The 25,129-nt window shown below is 45.9% G+C and overlaps 1 protein-coding gene across 1 annotated transcript in view; it reads left to right on the plus strand.

Moving 5' to 3' along the window:
- Positions 1-44: 44 nt before the first annotated feature.
- The window catches only part of Tbl1xr1 (transducin beta like 1 X-linked receptor 1), a 145,199-nt gene continuing 120,114 nt past the window's right edge, over positions 45-25,129 (plus strand). The window contains exon 1 of the mRNA XM_008838813.3: positions 45-140. The gene's annotated coding sequence lies outside the window, so the exon portion shown is untranslated. The remainder of the gene's footprint in view (positions 141-25,129) is intronic.

Genomic DNA, 25,129 nt, shown 5'->3' on the forward strand with positions numbered 1-25,129 from the left:
GGCCGGGCTGGGGCGCGCGTGGCACGGGGCGCGCGTGGCACCCGGTGCCCGGTGGCCTGTCCGCGCGGAGGCCCGGCCACAGCCTGCTGAAAGTTGGGTCAGAAGTGTATACAGTTGGCAAACTTACTGCCGGCCTCCTGGTAAGTTTCGGGGTGGCACACGGCCCCATTATCTCTGACACGGAGGCCACGTTGTGAGTGTGGCTGGCTGCTCGGTGACTTCCTCTTTGCAACCGATGTCATTTTGTTGTTTTGGTTTTTTTTTTTTTTTTTTTTTTGGAACAAGGGCAGACTTTTATTTAAGTGTAATATTCCGTCTGAAAAGGCAGCTCGAGGCCAGCCATGCATGTGTTAGCGTTTTCAGTATTTTTGGAAGTTCTTAATTTGCTGAAACACGCATCTCTTTGGGTTAAATTTAGGTTGTGAAAATGGTCTGTTCCTGTAACATTTGGGTTGGGATTTCTTTTAAGAAATGCTGTCTTTGTTAGGTTACCTAACACCCTGGAAAATAATTGGGTGATTACACATGAAAAGAGTTGGAACCTAGCTGAACATTAGGTTTTCCCAGTGCCTGGAGTTCACTTAAAACCTTGGACTTCGCCCGCCCCAGGGTTAAGGGTGTTCCTACGTAAGTCATTCACAGTTAATTGGAGAAGTTTGCTGTTGGCTTTCTTGTTTCCCAAACAAGAACCTTATGCTCGTCCAAACATGTTAATAAAATATGGTGGGTGAAATGGTGTGTTATTTTTAGTCTGAATCTTGAGACTGAGGGCTCCCCCATCAGTGTAAAGTAACCATCTTCTTTGCCTTCTCCCCAAATCACTTGGGATAATATAAGGGCCTCTCCTGATTTAACTTATCTAAAATGACTCGCAGTAAATATCCTGATGGCCCATTGAAAGTACTGAGTGAGTTTTGGGGTTTCCCTCTGTGATTAATGGTCATTTTTGTTAAATAAGAGCCGTGATTATTAGTTTATTTCATCACCCTGACTTTCCTAGGACTGTATTCTCACCACTTTAATAAGTTTATAGTCTGGGGAAGTAGGACATCTTTGTCTCCACGAAAACACTGTGTATCAGTTGGGAGTTGATGGCAAGCTTCCCAAATTATCATTGAGAGTTCTAGAAACAGTTGGCATTTACCTGTGGGGGAGGGGTGGCAGGCAGCACCCTGGCCTCCGGAGTCAGGCTGGCCCTTGTGCTGGGCCTTTGTGCTTCGAAGTCCAGGTTTTCTGCTGCTCTCATTTTTCAAGTTTTGCTGTCCTGCATCGTATGAAGTGTGTAAGCATAAAAATTAAATTCATAAATCACTTTGATTTCCTTTTCTGCTAAACTATGGGGGATGAAGACAATATGTGTGTGAAAAGTTGAGCAACTTAATTTGTTAATGGCTTAAAAATTATTGCAGCTTCACCCTCGGTTTGAAGCATTTTTCTTTTAACCTGTGCCCGTTCGGTTGTTGACATGGGTAACACTGATGGTGAATGGAGTGGCCCCTTGCTGAGACTGTATATTTTCGGCAGTACTGTGGATTAAACCTAGGTCTCCCTACCACTGAGTCTCAGCTCTGAGATTGTTTTTTATTGATTGTGTTAAAGAACTGTTAACTATCTTAACTTTTTACATATGCCCAAGAACCCTTTTTGATCTTGCATTCTGAGCATCTAATTAAGGTTTTGGCTGGAGTGGTTACCACAACACCAAGAGAACAAGAAATAACTTGAACTTGGAAGGTTTCAAGCCAGTGGAGTAAAGGCAGCTGCAACTTTCTAAGCATGGGCGTTACTGATAAAGGGGGCATGACAGACGGACCTTTGGAACCTGTGGAGTAATTTCATGCTTTCACACAAGTGAAGTTTAAGGACAGCCTGGTCAGAGGGCGGGGAACAAAGGGATCCCCCTTCCACAACTTCCTCCTGTGGGGTTACTGTGGAGACTCTTATCTCTCAACACATTTAAGTGGAGCTAGTTGAAATAATGTTAGGTTTTTTATGTTTGTAAAAAGACTACAAAAGAGTGAGTTGTAACTCACAGGAAAGAGAAGGCAGACGACCATCAGCACTGGTCAGGACTGTAATTTTCTAATACCTGTGAACTAGGCTCACTTTACAAATAACATTTATTTGGGCTGGAGAGATGGTTCAACATTTAAGGGCGTGCACTGCTCTTGGACAGTTGGGTTCCCACTACCCACATTGGGCAGCTCACAACGTCTGTTCCTTCAGCCCCGGGGGAATCCTCAGGCGCCTGCTCTCACATGCACATACCCCTCCCCCATACACATAATTGAAATAAATCTTTTTAAAAAACCAGAACTCACAGTGTGCAGCTCTGAAATACAGAAGAGGAATGCAGCTAACAGGACATTTATAGTTTGTCTTCAGACCTTTCCATGGGGAAGAAGGCTAGGGCCTCAGGGCTGTGCAGCAAGGAGCTGGTAAAGGGCATCATTTGATTTGCCTGTGGGTCTGTCACCCATAGAAACTTCTGTAGAGAGTACTTCTGTAGTGAGTACTTCCTGCCACTGGCATTGTACTCAGAGTGCAATTAATTGCCCTTTTACTAGAGAGCCAGAGGAAAGGGACTTTGCTCTGGCCACCTCTAGGAGACCTGAGGTGTTGGCTGTCACTTAGTCTAATCCCCTGAGGTCTGTACTGTTGACTTTCTCTGTGTGTGATAGGACCTGGAGGGGCTCAGAAGTCAATTCACTTGTTCAAGGTTGCTGAATGATTAGGCGGTGCCCGCAGGAGGACTTAGTCCAGGTCTGCCTGACCCTTGTCCATGCCCTTTCTAGATGACCGTGTTTGTGACAGATTTCTCTGGTTCTTCGTCAGGTTGGTCAGTGGATTTCCGGACAAAACTTGTCTTATGGAGATTGTAGCTTTGCAGGTACTTCTGAGCTCCCCAGGTGATGGCATGGACCGGTGAACCCAGTCGTTTTCCTTGTGCGCGGTCTCCTGAGGTGCTCCACCGTGTGATTGTTGTCTCTCCTGCCCTACGTTGTAGCCTCCCCAAATACAGAACAGAAGTAGAAGATAAGGAAGGACAAGCCTAGAGGAGCCTGGCCAGCTGTCCTCAGAAGTAAGCATTCCTGAGAAGCACTTGAGAGGCCACACAAGTTTCGTGTTGCAGTGCAGGGGTCCTTGTGAACTACCCAGTCCCGCAGCGTCCCTTACAGGGTGAGGGTGGTACTCCTGCTGCGTAACGGGGACGCTATTTTCTCCTAGAATGGAGAAGATGGAGCTGCATATGTCCAGGGCTCAGAACAGTGCTTGACCTACCAAACATGGCAAAAGTGCCAGCTGTTGACGGGGTTGAGCAGAGCTTCCTTTCTTTGTATTACAGTGCTACTTCTTGTTGTTAGTGTTAGTGGGGACATATAAAGCTTTTGGCAGGTCTATTTCCTGAGCTCCTGGACAAAGTTCTTGAAATAAACTTAGTATCATTTATTTACTGTCAAAGTTGTGATTAAGGCCTGCACCATGAAGCACCAGAGAATCAGCTGTTGATGGGGTTGAGCAGAGCTTCCTTTCTTTGTATTACAGTGCTACTTCTTGTTGTCAGTGTTAGTGGGGACATATAAAGCTTTTGGCAGGTCTATTTCCTGAGCTCCTGGACAAAGTTCTTGAAATAAACTTAGTATCATTTATTTACTGTCAAAGTTGTGATTAAGGCCTGCACCATGAAGCACCAGAGAATTAGACTGGATTGTTCTCTTTGCTTGGGCCTGCCCAGTTAGGTGATTGGCTGGCTGCTGGGGGGGCGGTGCGGAGCTTCTGGGCCTTCCTTGTTCTGCCATTTGGTCTTGGACTTCAAATCTGTACTACTTGAAACGTTTTCCAAACTTTTAAATAAAAACTGAATTCTTGGAGCTGAAGTCCCTGGAACTTTCGGTCTGTCTTGCAGGTTGGAGTGGTGATTTCAGGGAGGTGTTTTTGTTTGTTTGTTTGTTTGTTTTTCCTCTAGCCTTGACCGTTTGTCAGAGTCCACGCTCCCAGACAGGTTTCCTCAAGAATACCTGTGCGGTGGCTCTATTCTGCAGTGATAGTGCAAACAGTCCACGTTCTATGTGTCAGGACTACGCTGGTGCTTTGACAAGTCCTTGTATCATTAAAGCAGCTGGTACCCTAAATGTAGCTGAGGAACAGACTCAGGTGAGGGGCCCAGCACCGACCTGACAGCATGTGGCTCTGAGGCCAAGGGCTGTGAATGGGGAAGAATTTGGCATTGTGTGATCTTTTCTTCCCCTGTTTTATCTGAACAGTTTCTTCTCTTTTCCATCCCCTGTAGCTACTGACAGCATCGTTTCTTTAAGGTACTGGTTTTATGACTTAGTCCACTGGAGAATTATAACTGGTCACATCTTGCCCAGTGGATCAAGTTCCTAGGTTTTGGCCTGACTTTCGAGGCTTCCACATACCCCTTTATTTCCCTCTGTCCCTGCTGGACTCCTGCCTGCCCCTCAGACTCAGTGGTTTTACCGTCTTTACTGTTGTTTGACTTTGGTCAAGCCCTTCCTTTACTTTGAAATTTTAAAGTCCATTGTCTGTCCCATTTCTGTGAACCTTTTTCAGCCCCCTTGACTTAGGACATTTCTTCTTTGAGAGTCCACTGTATTTAACAAAGGTAACAGCCCTCCCCTCTCCCCTGCTTGCTTTGTGAGTATGGGTCGTGGTGTCCCGTCACTAGACGCAATGCCTCTTGAAGGGGAAGAACCTGTCTTCCTTAGAGAATTTTGCGAAGTTCTTGTTTATTTTAGGCTAAATGAAAAGCTCAAGACATCATTTTCAAGTCAAAATGGGTTGTTTCTGCAAGGCGTCTTTTAAAATGAGCAGTGAAGGTCCAGTTCCATTGATGGGCGAGAGTTGTCCTGACTTAGAATTCCCAGGCTTGCGGTCTCACTGTCACAGTGAGTGTCCAGAGTGGACAAGAGAAAAGCCTGCTCAGTTCCTGGTGTTCAGTGAAAGTGGATAAAGTTTGTCCTCTTAATTGGAATAGTGGCTGCAGTATTAAGGGAGCACGTGGAATCATGTTAAGAATCATGTCCCCAATCCACTCTACCCATTTGTACGTATTGACTGTTCCTCATTCAAAATGCTTGGGGCCAGATGTGTTTTGGGTTTTTTCTTTCCGACTTGGGGATGTTTATCCTGGGATCTTAGGGATGGATCAGAGTCCGGTGTGAAGGTCTTTTTTGTTTCATGTGCACCTTGCACTGCCGTGAGGTTTGGGGAATTGCACTTGAGTCATGTCAGTGCTCAGAAGGTTTTGCATTTGGAGCATTTCAGATGTGGATTTTCTGTTTATGAATGTCCAGCCTGTGTGACACCAACCACGATGCTTCTGATTTGGACTGTGTGTGTGTGTGTGTGTGTGTGTGTGTGTGTGTGTGTGTGTGGTGACAGGTGCTTGTGTAGCCTAGAAGGCTGCCCTTGGAACCGACCGTAGCCGAGGCTGCCCTTGCTCCAGTGCCGCAGTTGTGGGTGTGCATACCACTCCCGGCTTTCATTTCCCTCCTCCTAAACATTTAAAGGACTATACTTACTAGTTGCTCTTTATCTCATTTGCTGTTTTGAGACAGGGTCTCACTCTCTCTCTAGCCCAGGCTGGCCAGGAATTTATTCCCTCAACCAGGCCATCCTTGAACTTGTAGCAATCTTCCGGCCTCTGCCTTCTGGGCGCCCCACCACTTCCCACTTGAGCTTTTTTTTCTCTTTAAGCATTTTTGTTGTTGTTTGGTCTTTTTTGAGACCAGGTCTCCCTGTAGCCCCTGCTGGCCTGGAACTCAACAGAGATCTGCCTGCCTCTGCTCCCCTGCTGGGATTAAAGGCTGTACCACCATGCCCGGCTTCTTTAAGCATTTTTTAAAATCAGAATTTCCTCAGTAATGTCCCTAAATGAGATTTGTGTTTTCAGCCTTCCCTGGTTAGAGCACCCTTGCTGACATTAAGTTTCATTTGACCATGGCTATTAACACATTAACATCCCGCAACGGGCCGTCTGTTCAGTGTAAGTGGGTTTAATCCACCAGAAGAATGCTGTCTTAGTCATCTCCCCTCAGTAGGTTTTTCTGGAAGACCCTGCTGTATTAGTTCTAACCCACCAGGGTAATTGACTCGAAAGGCAACTAATTTGATGTTATATCCTTTCAAAATGTTTAATTTAGAGTTTCAAAACGTGAGCTTTTCAGCATGATTTTGAGTTGAACAAATGAGTTGGAGGCTGTAGCTCAGAATTAAGGCAGGCATGCCTCGGAGCTGTGCTGGAAGGTCAGCAGTCTGCCCAGTGGGCCGGTAGTGCCCAGGTGGAGGGAGAAATTGGAAAAAGTGGGCTCCAAGAAGGCCTGAGGAGGGAACCAGGAGTCCGCCACCCGCGTGGTGTGTGCACACCCAAGGTTTCTTTGAGGAGGTTTAAAAATCACAGAACTTGTTGATCAAGAGTCAGAGATGATTGATCACTCCAGTATCTTTGGAGTACTTTATTTTCTGTTCTTCTTAGTTTTAGTTAGGGTCTTGCTATGTAGTGTGGGTTTTCCTTGAACCCCTCCCTCCATCTTCCTGCCTCAGCCTCCCACATACTTGGATACAGGTATGTGCCATCAGGTCTGGCTACAGATTATGTGCAGTTGTAATAAATTTTAGGTAAAGGAGATATTCAAGTTTTTAATTAGTACAATGAATTTTTTTTTTCTTTTTAGGAATTAGATATTTTTCTACTTGATTTTTGTTGATTGTTTGAAGCAGTCTCATGTAGCCCAGGCTCCCTCAAACTGGCTATATGCCTGAGGATAACCTTGAACTTTGATCTGGTTATGTGTGTGCTGGGATTACAGCTGAGCACCACTGTGCCCTGCTTCTTGGGGGACGGAACCCAGAGCTTTGTGTCAGGGGCTTTCCTTTTTCCCTTCGTGCCTTTTTTTTTGTCTTCCAGAGGGCAAGGTGTTGTGAAGAGGTAATCAGTAATGAGCGACGCAGATTTTACCAAATGTTTGTGGCCACCTGACCAGAGAGTCTCCTAACATGGATGGACCCAGTGTTAAGCCAACAGATGGCTTGTTTGGATTTGAATTAAAACTTTTTTCATTTATTGTCTGTGCACACCCACAACATGCTGTGGCACACCCGCGGAAGTCAGAGGAAAACTTTTGGGAGTCGGTTGTCTCCACCCTAGGGTTCAGGGACTGAATTCTGGCTGTCAGCATGGTGATGGGCTTTTACCCTCTGAGCCATCCTGCCGGCTCTTTATTTTTATTTTTAATTTCTTTTTGCAATGCTGACGATTGAGCACATGATTTTTTTCTCAAAACCATGATTACATGGGAAATCCTTCAGTTTCTATGATGTATATTAAAGTAATGAGCTGAAATATTATCTAAGGTTTTCCTTCTCATTCAACTGACATTTGAGTGAACTCAGTACTTCCTATGTTGAAATCTGTCAAATTAAAGTTTATGTGTATTTATTTATTGTGTGCTCATCCCCCCACCCCCCGCACGTGCGGAGGTCAGAGAGCAGTTTGCAGGAGCTGGTTCTGTCCTTCTACCAGCTGGGCTCTCTAGGGAGCAAACTCTGATCACCAGGTTTGCTGACAACTGTCTTTACCATTTTTTTTTTTTTTTTAAGTGAAATAGTCTCATGTAGGCCCAGCAGGCCTTGTTATATAACTGCGTCTCTCTGTTCCCAAGTGCTGAGATTATAGGCATGTATTACCATGTTCAGCTCAACTAAAAGTTTTTAATTTAAAAATTACATCATATCTATCATATATTATATATATAATTTATTGTGTGTGATGAGTGTGCCACACTGCGGGTATACGGAGGTGAGAGCACAATTTTCAAGAGTCTAGTCTCTCGTTCCATCGTTGCATGTGAATTCGAGGGATCAAACTTTCAAAGTCAAGCTCGGCAGCTTACCCACTGAGCCATTACCGCAGCCCTCAGTTAAGATTTTTTTTTTTTTTGGGTCTTTTTGAGACAGGGTCTCTCTGGAGCCCCAGCTGGCCTGGCACTTGCTAGGTAGACCAGGCTGGCCTGGATTGCACAGATTCGCCTGCCTGAGTGCTGGGACTAAAGGTGTGTGCCACCACGCCTGGCCTCTGTTAAGACTTTTTAATCTTTTAATTTGGACTGTTAGAAGAGGGATGAGGGAAGAGCTAGACCTACCTGTACTAAAATTCCCACACTCAGGAGACAGAGGCAGGAGGACTACTATAAGTTTGAGTCCAGCCTTGGCTACAAAGTAAGTTCAAGGTGAACCTGGGTTGTCTAGTGAGACCTCACCTCGAAACAAGTAGACAGATCGGTGATTCTTGTCCTGTGTTCTCCTGTCGGTTCTGAAAGAGGGAGATCCATTTATTTCTGGTAGATCTTCATTTATGTCTCAGACTCGTTGACAGAGTAGGGGTTACATGATGGAAAAAGACTATTGGTTTTTACCATGATTGGGTTCATCAGGCCAGTGGTGAACCTGTGACTTCTGAGTCCTATCTAGCCTTGATAATTAGAAATAAGGTTCCAGAAGGACATAGTAATATTATTTCAAAGACAATGCTTTGTCAAGGTTTGGAAATTAGGTAAAAACTGGCTTTTTTTTTTTTAACTTTTAAAAAAATTTTATTTTTTTTTAATGCGTATGTGTGTATTGCCTGCATGTAGGTAAGTGCACCTGTGTCGTGCAATGCCTGCGGAGGACAGAAGAGACTGTCGGATCCCCTGGAACTGGAGTTACGGACAGTCGTTAGCTACCATGTGGGTGCTCGGATTTGAACCCAGGTCTTCTGCAAGAACAACCAGTGTTCTTAACTGCTGAGTCATCTCTCCAGCCCCCAAACTGGGGTTCTTACAGGCCAGTAGTTGATTTTCATATTTAGATAGTTTTTGGTGCAGTAGTTTATCTTAGTAGTTACAACAGGCTTTGGGTTGGTAGGATTTCTGGAACTGGGCTCTGATGCAGCGTGGCTCCTGCTGGGATGTAGGGGCTTGACTGACTCGGGTGCATTCACAATCTGTTTCTGTTGCAGTTGGTACCACTTGGACTTGTACTGGGGCCTCCGTTGACCGATGCGGGGCCTGCACTAGGCTAGTTGTATGCCTCATTTGCAACTTCAGCTGGAGCAGTTTCAAAGAAAAGTATCTACTTTGGTGCATTTCAGTATGCTGCACCAGACTGTACCATATCATACATGCACGCATGCTGGCCCTCCCACAAGTGCCCTTCCTTCAGTGGTACCCGGAGGCAGGTTGGGTCTGTCTGGACTGGCAGTAGACTCTCATTCTAGGATGCTGATGTGCTGAAGAGCTGGCACCAGGACGCCCTGGCTTGACTTCTGTCACTCCTGTTCATCTGTGGGTGGCTTTGAGAGGTCATGTGAGCATTCCAAGTAGTTTGCACATCTGGAAGTGGAAATAAAGGACAGCTCTTAGTTCATCTTGTAGTTGTGAGGACTGAATGCCAAAACTTGTGATGTAGTTAGAATGGGGCCTACCAGGCAAGAGGACCTGTTACGTTGCTTGCCGTGGCAGCCTGACAGAAGCAGCAGCTGGGGCTGTGTTTAATGACGGGGCTGGTCTGTGTTCACACTCTAGAATGAGGTTGGCTGCCCCGAGTTTTGCTGTGCCTGAAGTATGTGGGTATTTTTGTTGTTTGTATTTTGAGACAGGATCTCATGTAGTCCAGGTTGACTTGGGCATTGTTGTGTAGTAGAGGCTGACTTTGAACCCCTGATACTCCTACCTCTACTTTCCAAGTCCTGGGATTATAGGCATGTGCTCATGCCTGGCCCAAATGTATTACTCTACAGTAATGTTTTTATATGAGCTTTCTTCCTTTCTCAGCAGACAAATAGGTTTGTGTTGCTCTCTCTAGCCCTGGGATGTTGACCGTGGCCGCTACTTGGGCCAGTCATTTCCAGTTATGTGTTAGGTTTCATGCACACTGATGGTGCTGCTCACTGAAAACCTGGGTGATTTGCAGAACTAACTGGTTAGCTTTCAGGAGCTGTTACTCCAGCACCTGCCACAGTCCGCTTCTGTGAGGCGACCATGATAGCCACTATCGCATGGAAACTTGCTCACGGGCGTCCTCTACACCACTTGTCGCTTTATTTATTCATTTTATTTATTTATTTATTTATTTATTTATTTATTTATTTATTGTGTGTGTGCGTGTGCCTGCACCACGGTGTGTCTGTGGATGTCAGAACATACTTAGGGCATTGGTTCTTTACTTTTACCTCCACCTGGGTTCCAGGAATGAAACTCAGGGCTCCAGGCTTGTGTGGCAAGTGCCTTTACCTACTGAGCTATCTTTCTAGTCCTTGTTTGTCTCTTTAAATTCTTGCTTATTTGAGACCAGATCTTACTCTGTAGCCCAGGTTGGCCTCTGACTTAATATGCAGGCTGGGCTGGCCTTGAACTCAAGGCAGTTCATTTCCTTTATTTAAAAAATGTGTTTTTAGTATTGATTGATTGATTGGTTGATTGATTGATTGATTGATTGGTCTTTTGAGACAGGGTCTCCCTTTAGCCAACGCTGGCCTGGATGTGCTATGGAGACCAGGCTGGCTTCGAACTCACAGAGATCCACCTGCATCTGCCTCCCGAGTGCTGGGACTAAAGGAGTGTGCCACCATGCCTGGCTAGTTTTTATTCTTTTTAAAAGATTTCTTCCCTCCCTCCCTTTTTCTTTTACACATATGAATGGTTCTGCCTGGTGTAAGTGCACCACGTGTGCCTGATGCCCACAGAAGCCAGAAAAGGGCATTGGGAGCCCCTGGAACTGGAGTTACGGGCAGTTGTGAGCTGCTGTGTGGGTGCTGGGAACAGAAACCAGGTCCCCTGCAAGAGCCGCCAGTGCTCTTAACTACTGAGCCATCTTTCTGGCCCCTATTTTTTTTTTCCCTTTGAGACAGGGTCTAGCTATGTAGTTAGTTGTGGCTGACTTGGAACTCTGTGTAGCCCAGGGTTACTTCAACATTCATGATCCTCTTGCCTCAGCCTCTCCTGAGTGTTGAGATTACAGCTGTTTACCACCAGGCTCAGTTTAAGGACATTATTTACATTGGCTGGGGAGGTGGCCCAGACAGTAAAGTGTGTGCTGTGTAAGCACGAGGGACTTGAGTTTAGAGCCCCAGAACCCATGTAAAAGCTGGGTGTCCTGTGTACCTATGTAATCCCAGCACTAGAGAGGCAGGGACAGGAGGGTCCAGGGAAACTTGCTGGCCAAGGCCTTATCAGTGAACTCCAGGTGTAGTGAGAGACCCTGGGATAGACTGAGGAAGAGAGCTGATGCTGCCCTCCAGTGTCCACGTGCTCATAGACCCTTCTGTGCATACTTGTGCACCCCCCCATGCACACACATCCCTGTGCAGCACACATCATACACCTAGCTCCCCCCAAATATCTTCTTTTTCCCCTTTTTGAGTTTGTTTTTATTTTACTACATTTTAAACTGAGAATTTCATCTTTGCATACAAGGTATTTTGACCAGTCTCCTAACTCCTCCTAGATCCAGCCCTCCCCTCCCCAATTTCACGTCCTTTTTTTTTTTTTTTTTTTTAAATAAGCTCACTGAGTCCAGTTTCTATTGCTCATACACACATGGCGGGGAGCGGACTTCGGGGGGCCCAAGCTCCTGCCTTTATAGAACACTGACTGTGCCTCCCCAGCAGCCCTCAAAATACTGCAGGCTTTCTGCTCACGTGAGTTGAATCTGTGAAGTTCTCCAAGTGGTGTATTGGTTTCCTGGTCCAGGAGAACCTCACCTCTTTTGAAGTTCTCTCACATTGACTAAGCTTCAAAAAGAGGTGGGTTTGGCTGTACCAGTTCTTGCTCTTTGGATTCATGGTATTTGGTAAGAATGTCAAGGTCATCTAGATGTGGTGGTACACGCTTTTAATTACAGCACTTGGGAGGCAGAGGCAGGCGGATCTCTGTGAGTTCAAGGCCAGCCTGGTCTGCATAGTGAGTTCCAGGACAGCTGGGGCTACAGGGAGACCTGTCCCAAAAAGACCAAAAAAATAAATAAAAAGATCAAAATGATGGTCTGCTTTGTTCCCTGCTCTGCAGGTTGAGGCATCTGCAGAATCTTTTTTGGTTTGGGAACACTTAAGATATGCTAGCAGAGACAAGGAATATTACCAAACTCAGGTAAAAGGAACAGACTTAGACCTGACAGTACCAGTTACAGCTGACTAAGGTATGAGTGGTCACCTCGCTTGTTCCTGATGCCTGTGCTTTTTGAAGTCTGGTCCGCTCTGTCATCTCCCATTGAATTCGAGTCTGATGCTGGGACGCCATCGCTCCATACTGGTCTTTGAATCCTGGGTGGCTTGTTGTCCTGGCCTCTGTCGAACTGCTCACTCTGTCATGGAGGGTCTGGAACTTCCTGTTTCTGCTGTTGAATGTTGGCTGTTGGTGGAATTTTCATGATGATGGACGGGAACAAGGCAGTTGGAGGGGAGAAGAGGGGTCAGAGTTGGAGAAACAGGAGTGGTTGACAGCCACACTGCATCGTGGTGAGCTGGCCACATTCTTAGCCACTGATGAGCATTTCCAAGAGCTCTGTGGATAAGTGGAGTAGAGGGCAGGATAAGAGGTTGTGGTCAGCTGAGCCTGTTATCATCTGGAGCCTTCAGATAACCTGCTGTCAGAGGGGAGCTCGGTGACCATTTCTGTGGAAACCAGAATCTGCCGATGGGAAGACAGGACTTAACAACCTCCAACTGAACTAAAGTGATAGCCAAGATATTTCACTGATGTTTTCAAAGAATACCTAAAAATAAAGTTTAAAAAAATTATCAGCAATTTTTTAAAAGAGTGCATTTGAGAGGTTGGTATGGTTGCTTTCCTGTGGATGTTCCTAACCAGCCAGGCAGCAGTGTGGTGTGGAGGGGGCCTTGGTCCTGCACCCCTCCCCTGTCCAGGCAGGTAACTTGATTCCTTGGGACCAGCTCTGCTTGGATGTGGATCCGCTTTGTAATCCTTGTTCCCCTTTTGGGTCTGCCTCTCTGCAGAGCTACCCCTCGTGTCTGCTTGGTCTTGACTGCACGTCTCTCCCAGATGGCTCACGGCCCTGCTGATGGATATGTTGCTTGGTTGTTTCCTTTGCTCTGACAAAGAAGCTTAGAAAATGACTTGTACAAGCAAGAACTGTTAGGGACTGGGGAAGGATTCTCTCTCTCTCTCTCTCTCTCTCTCTCTCTCTCTCTCTCTCGTTTCCTGTAATAACTTTTACTATTATCTTTGGATAAATATTATGGTGAGGGGCCAGTTAGATGGCCTCGGGCTAAAGGTGCTTGCCACCAAGCCTGGTGATAGGAATTCAGTCCCCAAACCCGCATGGTGGAAGGAGAGAACCAGTTTCTATGGGTTGTTAGGGTTAGGCCGCCTCCTCCAGCCTAACAGTTGTCCTCTGACCTTCACCAGGGTGTGCACATGCATGGGCGCATACATCCAAGTAAGATGAATGTAATAAAAATATTATGATGTGTACAAGTAAGATTAATGTAATAAAAATACGGCGTGTGCACGTGGTCTCATTTAGTGGTTCCAGTTTGAAGCTGACTCTAGAGTGGAACTTCTGGGTGAGTAAAACTTTGGATTCATTTTATTTATAAGGTTCAGTTCCTTTCTATGCAAAATGCCAAATGTGGCTGGTGGATTTAAGTCATGTAAGAGTAAAAGTTAAAGAGGACATGAAAAGGACTGTGTCCTCTCCTGCATGGTCTCTCTGGTGGCTGGAAAGGAAAACTGGCCACCGTAACAAGGCGGTGGCTCTGCGGTGTGCATCATCCCCTCCCCCACTCCATGTTTTGCACAAAGTAGCAAGAGCTGAGCTGGAAGCCGTGCTCCCAGAGGAGGAGCCTGGGCGTTAGGCCCATGTCTTCAGCGCAGCGCTTTGGCCTTGTTTTTCATTCTGAGACACGGTCCCTCTTTGTTGATCTGGAACTTGCTATATAGAGCCGTAGAGCAGGTTAGCTTAAGCTTGTGGGGATCTCCTGCTTCTGCCTCCCTAGTGCTGGAATTATGATGCCAGGCCCCAGGCTTGGCAGTTTCCCTGATAACTGAGCGTTTTACTCATGTCTCAACTCAGCAGCCTTATTTTATTTTTTTAACCCTTTCAGGTTTTTTCTACCTGAGTTTTGTGTTTGTTGCACTCAAGAGAAACTAAATCTTAAAAATTTTCATTATATTTCTATTTAGGTTGTTAATTTTGGTAATGTTTTGTTACAAAGTTGTATGGGTTTTGAATATCTTTTTTTTTCCTTATAAAGCACTGTAGTCTTTAACACGCAACTTTGCATAAGACAGAGCTTCCCATGAATGCTGTTTTATAGAATGCATAGTGGAAACACTTTCCTGTGGTCTGTCTGGTACCGTAGAGGTGTTCAGTGCAAGCCCATTGTGTTCCCTTTCTTTATTCCTCAAAAGATCACACCTGTAATCCCAGCTCTTCAGGGCAGAGGCAGCCAAGGGCTACATAGTGAGATCTGGTCTCAAGATCTACCCCCACCCGAGCACACACAAAGGCAAGGGGGTGGCACATATCTGTAGTCCTAGCACTTTGGAGGTAGAGGCAGATGGATTAGGATAGTTCAAGGCCAGTCGAGGCTGCAGAGTGAATTCCAGGCCAGCATGGGCCATGAAATCGTGTTTCCAAAAAATAATACATGAGCCCCAAGGGGGTTGTTTATCATCATATTTAGTATAAAGTTTACATACTTTTGCTCAGCAGATGAATCCTGCCTTCTGCCCGCATGATCACAAACCCCTCCTTTCCAGCACCCCTTCGCTGACCTGACGGCCAGCACCACTCAGCAAGCTTGTTCTGCCCTGTCATGGCTGCCCCGTCGCCCGTGGCTGCTGTTCTTTGCCTTGCTCCACCCTGGGCTGCGCACGGAGCTGACGGTGCTCTGCCATTCTGCTACCCCAGCTCCACCACCTCAGAGGTTGCACTGACAGCATCCACCCCGTATGACACACTCAGGCCCCTCGTTGCTCTTAACACTTCCTCTGAAACGTTCTCCATCATTTTTTTCCTCTTTCTTTGCATACTGTAAACTTCGTGAGAACCGGGATGGGCTTTGCCTTCCTTCTCACCACCTTTAGTTCCTAGAACAGGACCTGGCAGAGGCTTAGTAAGTCCTCAGGTGAATAGTAGTTTCCTGGAGCAGCAATAGCCTCAAATGGATTTTCCCTTACCATGGGCTACCACAAACAATTCATTAAGAGGTGCAATTAGGGTGTGTTAGAGGAGGCTGGACCAAATTGGCCTTTATGTTGTTGGAGGTGCCAGGATCGCGTGTGAGAGTGCATCTTCGTAGAGGAACACATGAAGACGGTGCTTAGGTAGTGGATCAGACAATCTAGAAGAAATGAGTAAAGGGGTCATTGACACCCCGACATTACAATATGATTTGTGCTAAAGTATCAGACTTTAACAGGTTACATGTCATTTTTCTTAAGCTGGGTATTTCATCATTCAGTAGTAGGAGGTGGGTTAGATACTAGCTATTGAGTGCAGATTAGGAGATTCATAGTCTTTATACATTTACCTGTGGTGTGGTAGCTGTGATGGGGTCTGGATAATCATGGTCTGCCTCTTGGAGTTGGCTTGTGAGTGAGAACTCTAGAATTGTGCTGCTGAAGCACAAATCAAGTTTTTGGCTTCATTCAAAAAAAGGGGTCCATTGGCATGTGGAATATAAAACCTGAACTGGATAGGTCTGCTGTGGGGAGAGTCCCAGGCCAGCTGGGCTCTCTATAACCAGAACCAGACTGAACTAAGTGCTGCTCCCAGGACTCTGACCACACAGCACATGGACTTCTCTAGGCTTTTTGATCCTGCTTAGGAAATGGGCCCCTTCACCTGCTGGTATCAATTCAGATGTTGAACTGCTTTCTGTTTTCCTTGCTGTGCAGTTGACTGCTTTACTTTACCTGGAAGATCCCTGAAGGACTCTGGTCAGTTTGAATGGGAAGGGGTCGCATGGTCAACTCAGAACTGGTTGCTTCCCAGTGCTTGATGAGGAAGGAGATGGGAGGGGACTCGGCAGCGAGGCTCACAGGGAGCAGCTGAGGATGACCTGCTCCCTACTGAAGCCGGTGACCTTTTATAGCTGGAAGGTCATGTCTTTACTCTGTTCACTCAGAGGTGACCTGTCTCTTCACTTACGCACCCAACCTTTTCAAATGAAGAATTAATTTTTAAAATGAGAAGCCCAGGCTCTCCTGCGAGAGTGGCTGTAGTTTTCTTCACTCTGTGGTAGGCAGTGTTGTCCTCAGGATGAGCAGGAAGGGGAGGCTCTTGTTTGTTTTCTTTTTAACTCTATTCCTGTTACTTTCATAGCTAAAGAAGCCAGCATTGTTGGTACTGAGAATTGCCAGTAACTTCATACACATGCTGGAGACATTTTAATTTCTAAGGAAGATGGTCATCTTCAGCCTTACCAGATAGTTGCGATTTAGTTTTTTACTTATTTTATAAAATTAATTGCATGCGTGACGTGTGGGTTTGTGCATGTGCGTACAGGGGCCAGAGGGATCTTATCTCCTGGAGCTGGAGTTATAGATGGTTTTGAGCTGCCTGACATAGGTACAGGGAATCAAACCCAGGTCCTCTACTAGAGCAGTCCTTGCTCCTTGTTCTTAACTGCTGAACCAATCTCTCCAGCACCCTTATCATAGATTTAAATAACTTTAATGTGTAACAAAATTGTTAAAAAAAAAAAAAACAAAGCACCAAAGTGAAGTGAGTAGCTATGTAAAAGATTCTGTTGTGATCTAAGGTATGTTAACTATTTTTTCTTGAGTCAGGGTTTCAATATCCCACACTGGGTTGCAGCTCACCGTAAGACCTCAAACTCCTGGTGATCCTCCTGCCTCCACACCTGGCTGCTCTTTCTGAATTTCATTTGCTTCATGTCTAACACGTTGGACTTGGTTTCTGATATATGTTCTCCATCATCTCAACGATCCTCGGCACTTTGATTACATGTGTGAGTGACTTCCACATGTTGAGCTGGGTTATGTGGAAGGTGTACCTACGAATTTGCATTTCTCAGACACCTCAGTTGAAATTAGCCTCAAAGAAAATTTCTTAGCTCTCTGCAGAGAAATTTTATGCATTATTTTCATGAGTTCAGGGCATTAGTCATCTCCTTCAGAGCAGAGAGTATTAAAAGAGAGATCATCAAGAACAGGTTTGAGAATGGCGTTTTCCTTTGATGCACTGTTTGCGGTATGATTTCTGGAAACGAGTTTGAGCAGTTAAGGTTTCACCTTGCACATTGTGTACACATTTCAGAAGTATATTCGGTAAGTACCTTAAGAAAATGCTGTTCACATTTGTGATGTTTTTAAGTCAATCCCTTTATTGTAGGTGTGTGTAATTTCAATAAATTGTTTTGGATTTATGTTTATTTTATGGGTATGAATGTTATGCCTGCTTCTGTGTAAGTGCACCCATGCCATGCAGTGCCCATGGAGGTGAGAGGTGGGCATCAGAGCCCTGGGAACTGGAATTGCAGACTGTTGTTAGCTGCCCTGTGGGTGCTGGGATTTGAACCTGGGTCCCCTGCAAGAATAGCCAGTGCTCTTAACCCCTGAGTCATCTCTCCAGCCCTGTGTGTAATTTTTTAAACTTTAAAATAAGTTTCAGGAGATGACTTTAACTAATTGGTGATTGCACGTGCTACAGTATTTTGTACAAGAAATATGTGAGTGGTAAGTGGGGAAGAGAGGAAGAGAGGATGTGATGTGGGGTACAGATGTACCAGTTTGGTCCTTTCTGGCAGCTGGTTTAGTTTATGTAGTATAAGTTGGAAGGTTCCAAGAAAAGTCAGGCAAGGTCTCTACTCTGCCCAGGATGTGACTGTTCACTTTGACATAGGGCTAGGGAAGGGCTGTTCTAAGCAGAACATCAGGGGTTGTATTTGGAAGGGAAGGGGCTTGAGAGTGAGGATCTCATGCATCAAAAGGTCTTAACCAAGGACGCTTAAACCAGGCACTCACTTGAGGTTAGCTTCAGAGAGCTGGACTGGGATGGGAGCTAATTCTCTTGGGTGTCTTTGTTACAGAATTCCAGGTCAGTCACCTTTTCATAGGTTGTCAAAACTTCATCTTTAAGTTTTTGTTTGTTTTGATCTGTTTTATTTGTATATATTTATTTTATGTGTATAAATATATGTCTGTATGTGTGTAAGTGCACCCCTGTCATGCGGTGCCCTCAGAGGTCAGAAGAGGGTGTCACATCCCCTGGAACTGGAGTTACAGATGGTTGTTAGCTGCCATGTGGTGCTGGGGTTCAAACCTGGGTCCTCTGCAAGAGCAGCCAGTGTTCTTAACCACTGAGCCATCTCTCCAGCCCTTGTTCTGGTTTTTTTTTTTTGGAGACAGGGTTTTATGTACCCCTGATGGTTTTGAACTTGGTACTTAGCTGAGGATAACCTTGAAGTGCTGTCCTAATTCAGGGAGTAGTCGTGCTACCACACCTGGCTTGTTGGAGCTGAACCCTTGTGTATGCCAGGCAAGTGTCCTACCTATGAGCAACAGATTCAACCCTTTTCTAAAGATCTTAATCTTTTCCTCAAGGTTGAGTTATTACAATCTTTATTTGATTGGAATGAACCTGAATTATCTTCTGTATAATTGAGTATAATTACATATATTGCTTTTATAAACTTACTGTTGTGAAATTATTTTGTGAGAGTCTGAGGCTTGGAGTAAGGCCTTGTAAAAGTAGCTTAAAGTTCCCCTGTACCTTCACCCCTCCTCCCCAGTCTTGGAGCCTTGGTGCCGCTTAAGCTGCTGTCAGTAAGAACCCTAAACTTGATTTGCATATCCTGTCTCACCCTCTGGTGTCTGTCTTATGTTCCAGAATCTGGTCCAGGATCCCAGGCTGTGTTTACTGCCTCAGGCTCCTCCTGCCTATTGCGGTTCCTCACACAGTCTTTGTTGGTTTTTATTATCTTGACAGTTTGGGAGATTACTGGTTCGTCTGATTTCTTCATTGATTGTGGGTATCTGGGGTGATTATGGATGTGCCTGCCTCACTTTGTCCCATTGAGGCTGTGGGGGATCTGTGTGATGTCTCAGTGTCTCAAAATAAAGTTCTCATGTTGGCTACTCAGGTAGCCCAGTGTCCTGCATGTTTTCTGTTGCTGTGATAAAATACTGTAACCAAAACCAACATGGGGAGGAAAGGGTTGATTGCCTCACACTCTTCCAAGTGACAGTCCATCGTTGAAAGAAGGCAAGAAAAGAGTCAGGAACGTCAGGGGTGTGAGGGTGTGAGGAGGTGTGTGTGTGTGTCAGGCTGGTGCGGGGTGGGAAGAGATGGTGGTGAAACCCAATCATCAGAGACTTGGGAGGCCATGGTTCTGGGAGGCCTGAGGGACTTGGTGAAGGACTTGATGAGGTTGGTGTGATGGTTTGAATGAGAATGTCCCCCATAGGCTCCAAGTATTTGGACATTTTGTCCCCAGTTGGTAGCGCTGTTTTGGGAGGTCTTAGAAGGTGTGGCCATGCTGGAGGAAGCACATCACTGGGGCGGGCTTAGAGAGTTCTTAAGCCTTGCCAGACCCCCAGTCCCTCTCTGCTTGTTATGCCTGCGTGATGATGTGAGAGCTTAGCTTCTGCTCCTGCTCCAGCCACCTCTGCCCCATACCTTCCCGCCATGATGGACTCTTTCCCCTTTGGAAATGTAAGCTAAATAAACCCTTCTGAAAGTTCCCTTGGTCATGCATGGTGTTTTATCACAGCAACCGAGACGTGGCTAATACAGGTGGTAATGCACTTAGTACACTTTGTCTTCCGGCCTGCTGGGCGTGGTGGCGCACTCTTTAATCCCAGCACCCAGGAGGCAGAAGCAGGCAGATCTCTGTCTTTTCCAGTCCAGCCTGGTCTACACAGTGAGTTTGTGTCCAGCCAGGGCTACATACTGAGACCTTGTCTCAAAAAACTAAGACATACAAACCAACCAGCCAACCGAACAAACACACACAACCCTGCTGGCTTTGTTGATGGTGAAGAAAGGGAGTTTGGAAGCTGTATCTCATATTTATGTGCGGGTCGCACTGTCGCTGAACTGATGGAGTCTGTCACTTCTCTTTTGAGCCCCATTACAGCAGGGCTGTCGGTGGCTTCGCTTTGCTTGGTGTGTGTGTGCTCAGTTTCCAGCGTCTGTGCACTGTTTGGTTCTAGTTATCTGCTGTGACTGTACTTTTCCTGACTTTAATTCTTTTTAAATTTTTTTTTTTTTTTTTGGTCTTTTTGAAATGGTCTCCTTGTAGCCCCAGCTGGCCTGGAACTCATTATGTAGACCAGGCTGGCCTTGAACTCACAGAGATCCACCTGCCTCTGCCTCCCAAGTGCTGGGACTACAGGTGTGTGCCACCACATCCGGCTTTTCAATTGGTTTTTTAAAAAATTCTTTATTGTGTGCGTATATGGTGTGCATGCGTTTGCACGTGTATGTGCCCTGTGCACTTTTAGATGGGTTCTGGGGACCCAAAGTCCTTCCGTAACTTGCATGGCAAGTGCTTCACCATCCCCCTGCCTCTGCCCCCCAAGTGCTGGGATTAAAGATGTGTGCCACCACACCCGGCTTATGAAGTAGTGTTTTTAAAAGGCACAGATAATTGTAAAAGTTAGAGATGTGGACTTTTTGTGGATACAAGGTGATTGTTTTTTTCTCCTTAACCTAATTGACTACATAAGATATAATTTCTAGATTTTTAAGGTCTTTAAAGGTAGCCACAGATTTGGTTTCCACTGACATGAATGCACGAAGTGGCAAAATCCCTTTCAGAGTTATTCAAGAAACAAATAAAATGTAACCCTTTCACTGGTGAACTACTGAAATGCAGTTTTCATTTTGATTGAAAGACATGTATGCTATATGTAAACATATCAAGTTTTAGAAATCCAACACCCCTGAAATAATAAGAAAGGGTAAATTTGTGAGTTAGAAATGAAATGGAAAAACTTACTGCTTGCTTTGAGATGCTCAGCTGGCTTGGGGGCGGTGGGTGGGTTGTGTGTGACTGAGGCCAAGCAAGCCAAGAGCTAGGCTGCTCGTCTGGGTCCCTACCCGGCTCAGTGTGTCTACTTGAAAAACCAAAGTGGCCAAAGCTTTCAATCACATGAATACTTTAAATAATTATAAATCCCATAATGGAGGTTTCAGATTTAATAGGTAAATTCAGAAATCGTTGACTATTTTATATACCTAGAGGTTCTTAAATGTGTCTGTTGGCTTAATGTGGAGGCAGAGGCAGGCGGATCTCTGTGAGATCAAGGCTAACCTGGTCTACATAGTGAGTGCCAGGCCAGTTGGGGCCATACGGAGACCCTGTCTCAAAAAGAGAAAGAAAACGGGTACGTTGATATGGTATTACATGTGCACAGCTTTGTGGAAGGGGTCACACATGAAAGGTAGGGATACCAGGGAGCAGCAGCAACTGGTTATTGAAGTGTGTTGTATCTCAGGGCATCTAGAAAATTGTGTTTGTTTAATTTCTTTCATTTCCACTCTGTTTCAGTTGAAGTGTGTTTCTTAGGATTTTGTGCAGCCATGTGAACAGTTTGATTATGATGTTGTATCTTCTAAGAAGTCAGAAGAAGGTCATTGTGGTGAGGCATAAGCAGGACTGCCCAAGCCCTGTGAAGCCCCAATCAGCTTCTGAGTTTGCATAGTGCGCTCTGAGGTGGAGGACCACATGGTGGAGGACCATGGTGGAGAACCACGCCTGCCTCAGAGAAAAAGACTTTCCAGGAAAGTCTCCATCCTTCCTCCTGACAAGGAGTTCCCCCTTGTCAATAAAGCAGTTAACACCCCTGTGCACAGCTCCTTTAAAAGAAAAGAAATTGAGATGTAAGGCTGTGTAAGGTTTGTTTCTGAAACCACACAGTGTCTTTCTTTGTATAGTGAACACCCAATGTGCCTCAGCCCTGTCCTGGTCCTGTTTCCCACAGTCACCTGGTGTGGCACAGTGTGGGGCTGCACAGCGGTGTGGACACGTGAAGCCATTCTTGCTGGCGTGCAGTGGTCTTATCAGGTTTGGGGGCTTCCGTTCTCTGAAACAGCTTCTGTCTAAGAATTGGAGGAGATGTCTGTTAACTGAATACCACTCTGCATTGCAAAAAATACAGTACAGTTGTTTGGTTGACGTTCTGAATGTAAGTGATTTTTTTTTTTTTTTTAAATTAAAAAAAAAGCAGGATTGGCCATCGCAGCTCAGTGGCAGAATGTCTGCCTGTGGCACGTGAGGCCTGCAAAAAAAAAAAAAAAAAAAAAAAAAAAGAGATGACTCATAACTTATCATTGACTTATTTACCTGTGAGAGAGACCTGGTTTCCATTGTATGACTTGCCGTTGTGTCTATGTGTTTTTATGGCAGCTCCTAATTGTAGAAGCGTTGGTCATTGTCGATTTCTCATTTTATGGAACTCGGGAGTAGCAGTTTTTGAAGGCTTCTAGTGGAGGTTCTGCTGTGTGCCAGTCTTTAAAGATTTAGTTTCTTTTTCAGGACAGTTTTTTAGGTTCACCTTGAAGTTGAAAGGAAGGTGCAGAGGTTTCTGTCTGGGTGCATCCCCAGGGTCCGAGGTCCCCACCAGAGCAGGGTCTTTGTAAGTGCTAGACACGCGGGTGTCACCCAGACTCCCACACCAAGGTGCAGCTCACTCTTCATTGACAAACACATGACGAGTGTCCGCTGTGTAGTGCACTAGGAAGTGTTCCCTGCCCTGTCCCCCACGCATCTCCCAGATCACTGAGCTTTGTGCAGTCCATGTCCACACGGTTGGAACGAATCATCCTGTCATAGTCTTTTTGGAATTGCTTCTTACAGTAACGTGTTTAGTCCTTGCGTCTTTCATGGTGCGGTAGCTCACTCCTTGTGCCAGGCGTTGTCTGCCCAAGCCACACTTTAGCTATTGACCTGCTGGCTATCTGATTGGTTCTTAGTTTTGGCGTTTATGAATAAAGTGGCAGGAACCATCTACGCATGTGTGTGTGCATGTAAATACCCAGGATCAGAATTGTTGGAATGTGCGCGATGTCTGAGGAGTGTTATGAGGACCCGGCAGTCCTTCCAGAGGCCTGTGTTGTTCCTAGCAGCAACGAGAGCATCGGGTCCACTGCGTCCTGGATCCCAGCATTGGCTGTTGTCAGTTCTGATTTCCGCTGTTCCAGTAGGTGTGTGGCAGTGTTTGGTTTTATTTGCAATATTTGATTGGTATATGATATGGAATATTTTTACATGTTTATTTCCCACTTACGTGCCCTTTTCTTTTACATTTCTTGTTTACAACATTATTAATGTGTATGCGTGTTTTTCATGCCTGTATGTAAGTGCACCTGTGTGTGCAATGCCCATGGAGGTCAGAAGAGGGCATCAGATCTCCTAGGACTGGAGTTAGCTGGATAGATGTTAGCCATGTGGGTGCTGGGAACCGAACTCAGGTCCTCTGCAACAGCATCCAGTGTTCCTAGCTGCTGAGCATCTCCCCAGCTCTCACATGGTTTTATTGCACATTTACCAGCAGCAGTGTTGGCTGGGAGGAGCCTGGGGCACTCCCTGCCCTTTTGTCATCCATTGTCCATGCAGTGGTCTGGGCGCTCCCCGCTGTTCTGTCTCCCCTTGTCAGCCCCTCACTGCTGTGACTGCTGTGGCTACTCCACGTCTTTAGGTCCAGCTTTAGCCTTCTCTCTCTAAATACTGACTTGGCCATTCTGTCTCTTGCATATAAACTTTCATACTAATTTTGGACTCTGCCGATACAAACTGACTTGCCAGTATTTTGATGGGGATGAATGAAATCTTGGGTTCACATTGGGACGCAGTGTCATCGTGGTGGTTGACTGCTGCTGTGGTGTCTGTCCATTTACTGGCTATTTGAGTTCAATGTGTGTTACTCAGGTAGATCTCGAGTAGTCTGTTGGATTTGTATCTAAACATGACATTCTTGGATGCTATCTTAGTCCAGGTGCTTTCTTAGTCTATTTCCCATTATAACAAAATACTTGAGACTGGGAAATTCATGAAGTATCAGAGCTTTTTAGGCTCCTGGTTCTCAGGCTGGGAAGTTCAAGAGTGTGGTGCCACCCTCCTCGTGGCAGCTCCAAGGGCCCTGCATGGTGCATGGGAGGCCCACATAATTCACTTACGTGCGTGGCTCAGTAAATGTTATTGTAGATGAGGTGTATACTTTTGCTCCAGTGAAGTAGACAGGTGGCCAGTACCCAGCCTTGATGTGTTTCTAAGTTTAAGACTAGACTATCTGTGGCCCACCCAGCAAGGACAGCATTTCTTTACCTTCAGTTCCGCCCGTTGCCTCTTGAGTTTTCCTTTCTCTGCACCTCAAGCAATTCCTTTTCCAATTTGTTACATAAATGTGTTGTGACCAAGCCAGGCATGGAGATGCATGCCTGTGATCTCAATCCCACCAGGAGGTGGATGCGGAAGGACTGCAGGCAGCCCTAGGCCAGCCTGGGCAATGCAGTGAGACCATATCTCAAACCCAATCACGCAGCTGAACACCCACAAACGTCTAAAAATCTTGTGTCCATGGCCTCTGAAAACTTACTTTGTACCAGCAGAGCACTGCATCTCTAGTGGGTCTCCTTCCCTCCCACCACCACAGGCACCACACTGCATACTGGCGCTCCCTAGAGCTTAGTGGTGTAACCCTCTGGTCTGTTTTTCTTGCCAAGGCTGGTCTGCAACTCACTGGCTCAAAAGCAGGCCTTCCACCTGCTAAGGAGCCGGGACGCGTCAGCACGCCGGTCAGCAGCGTTCTACCCTCCCCTTCTCTCCCTCCCTCATTTTTATTGTTAATGGGCAGATAGTTTGATTTTTCTTCCTCTCTTTCTTCAGGCTTTCAGGTTACCCCTGGGGGCCACAGTAATCACACCAGTCTGACTGTTGGGTGCTCCAGAGAGGTCATCACCCCTACAAGGAGCCGTACCCTGCAAGCTGGCCACTGCTGTCTTTCTTGTGTCAAAGCCCCACTTGGAGTGAGTCCTCTGCCCAGAGACTGACTGTTGTGGCGGTGGTGGTTTATTTTTATTACCATATCTTTTGAGACAGCATTTTGTGGTGCTCAGGTTGCCTTGGCTCCAGGTC

Source organism: Nannospalax galili, unplaced genomic scaffold (assembly GCF_000622305.1).
Source record: "Nannospalax galili isolate Female #2095 unplaced genomic scaffold, S.galili_v1.0 scaffold1350, whole genome shotgun sequence".
NCBI classification, from domain to species: Eukaryota; Metazoa; Chordata; class Mammalia; order Rodentia; family Spalacidae; genus Nannospalax; species Nannospalax galili.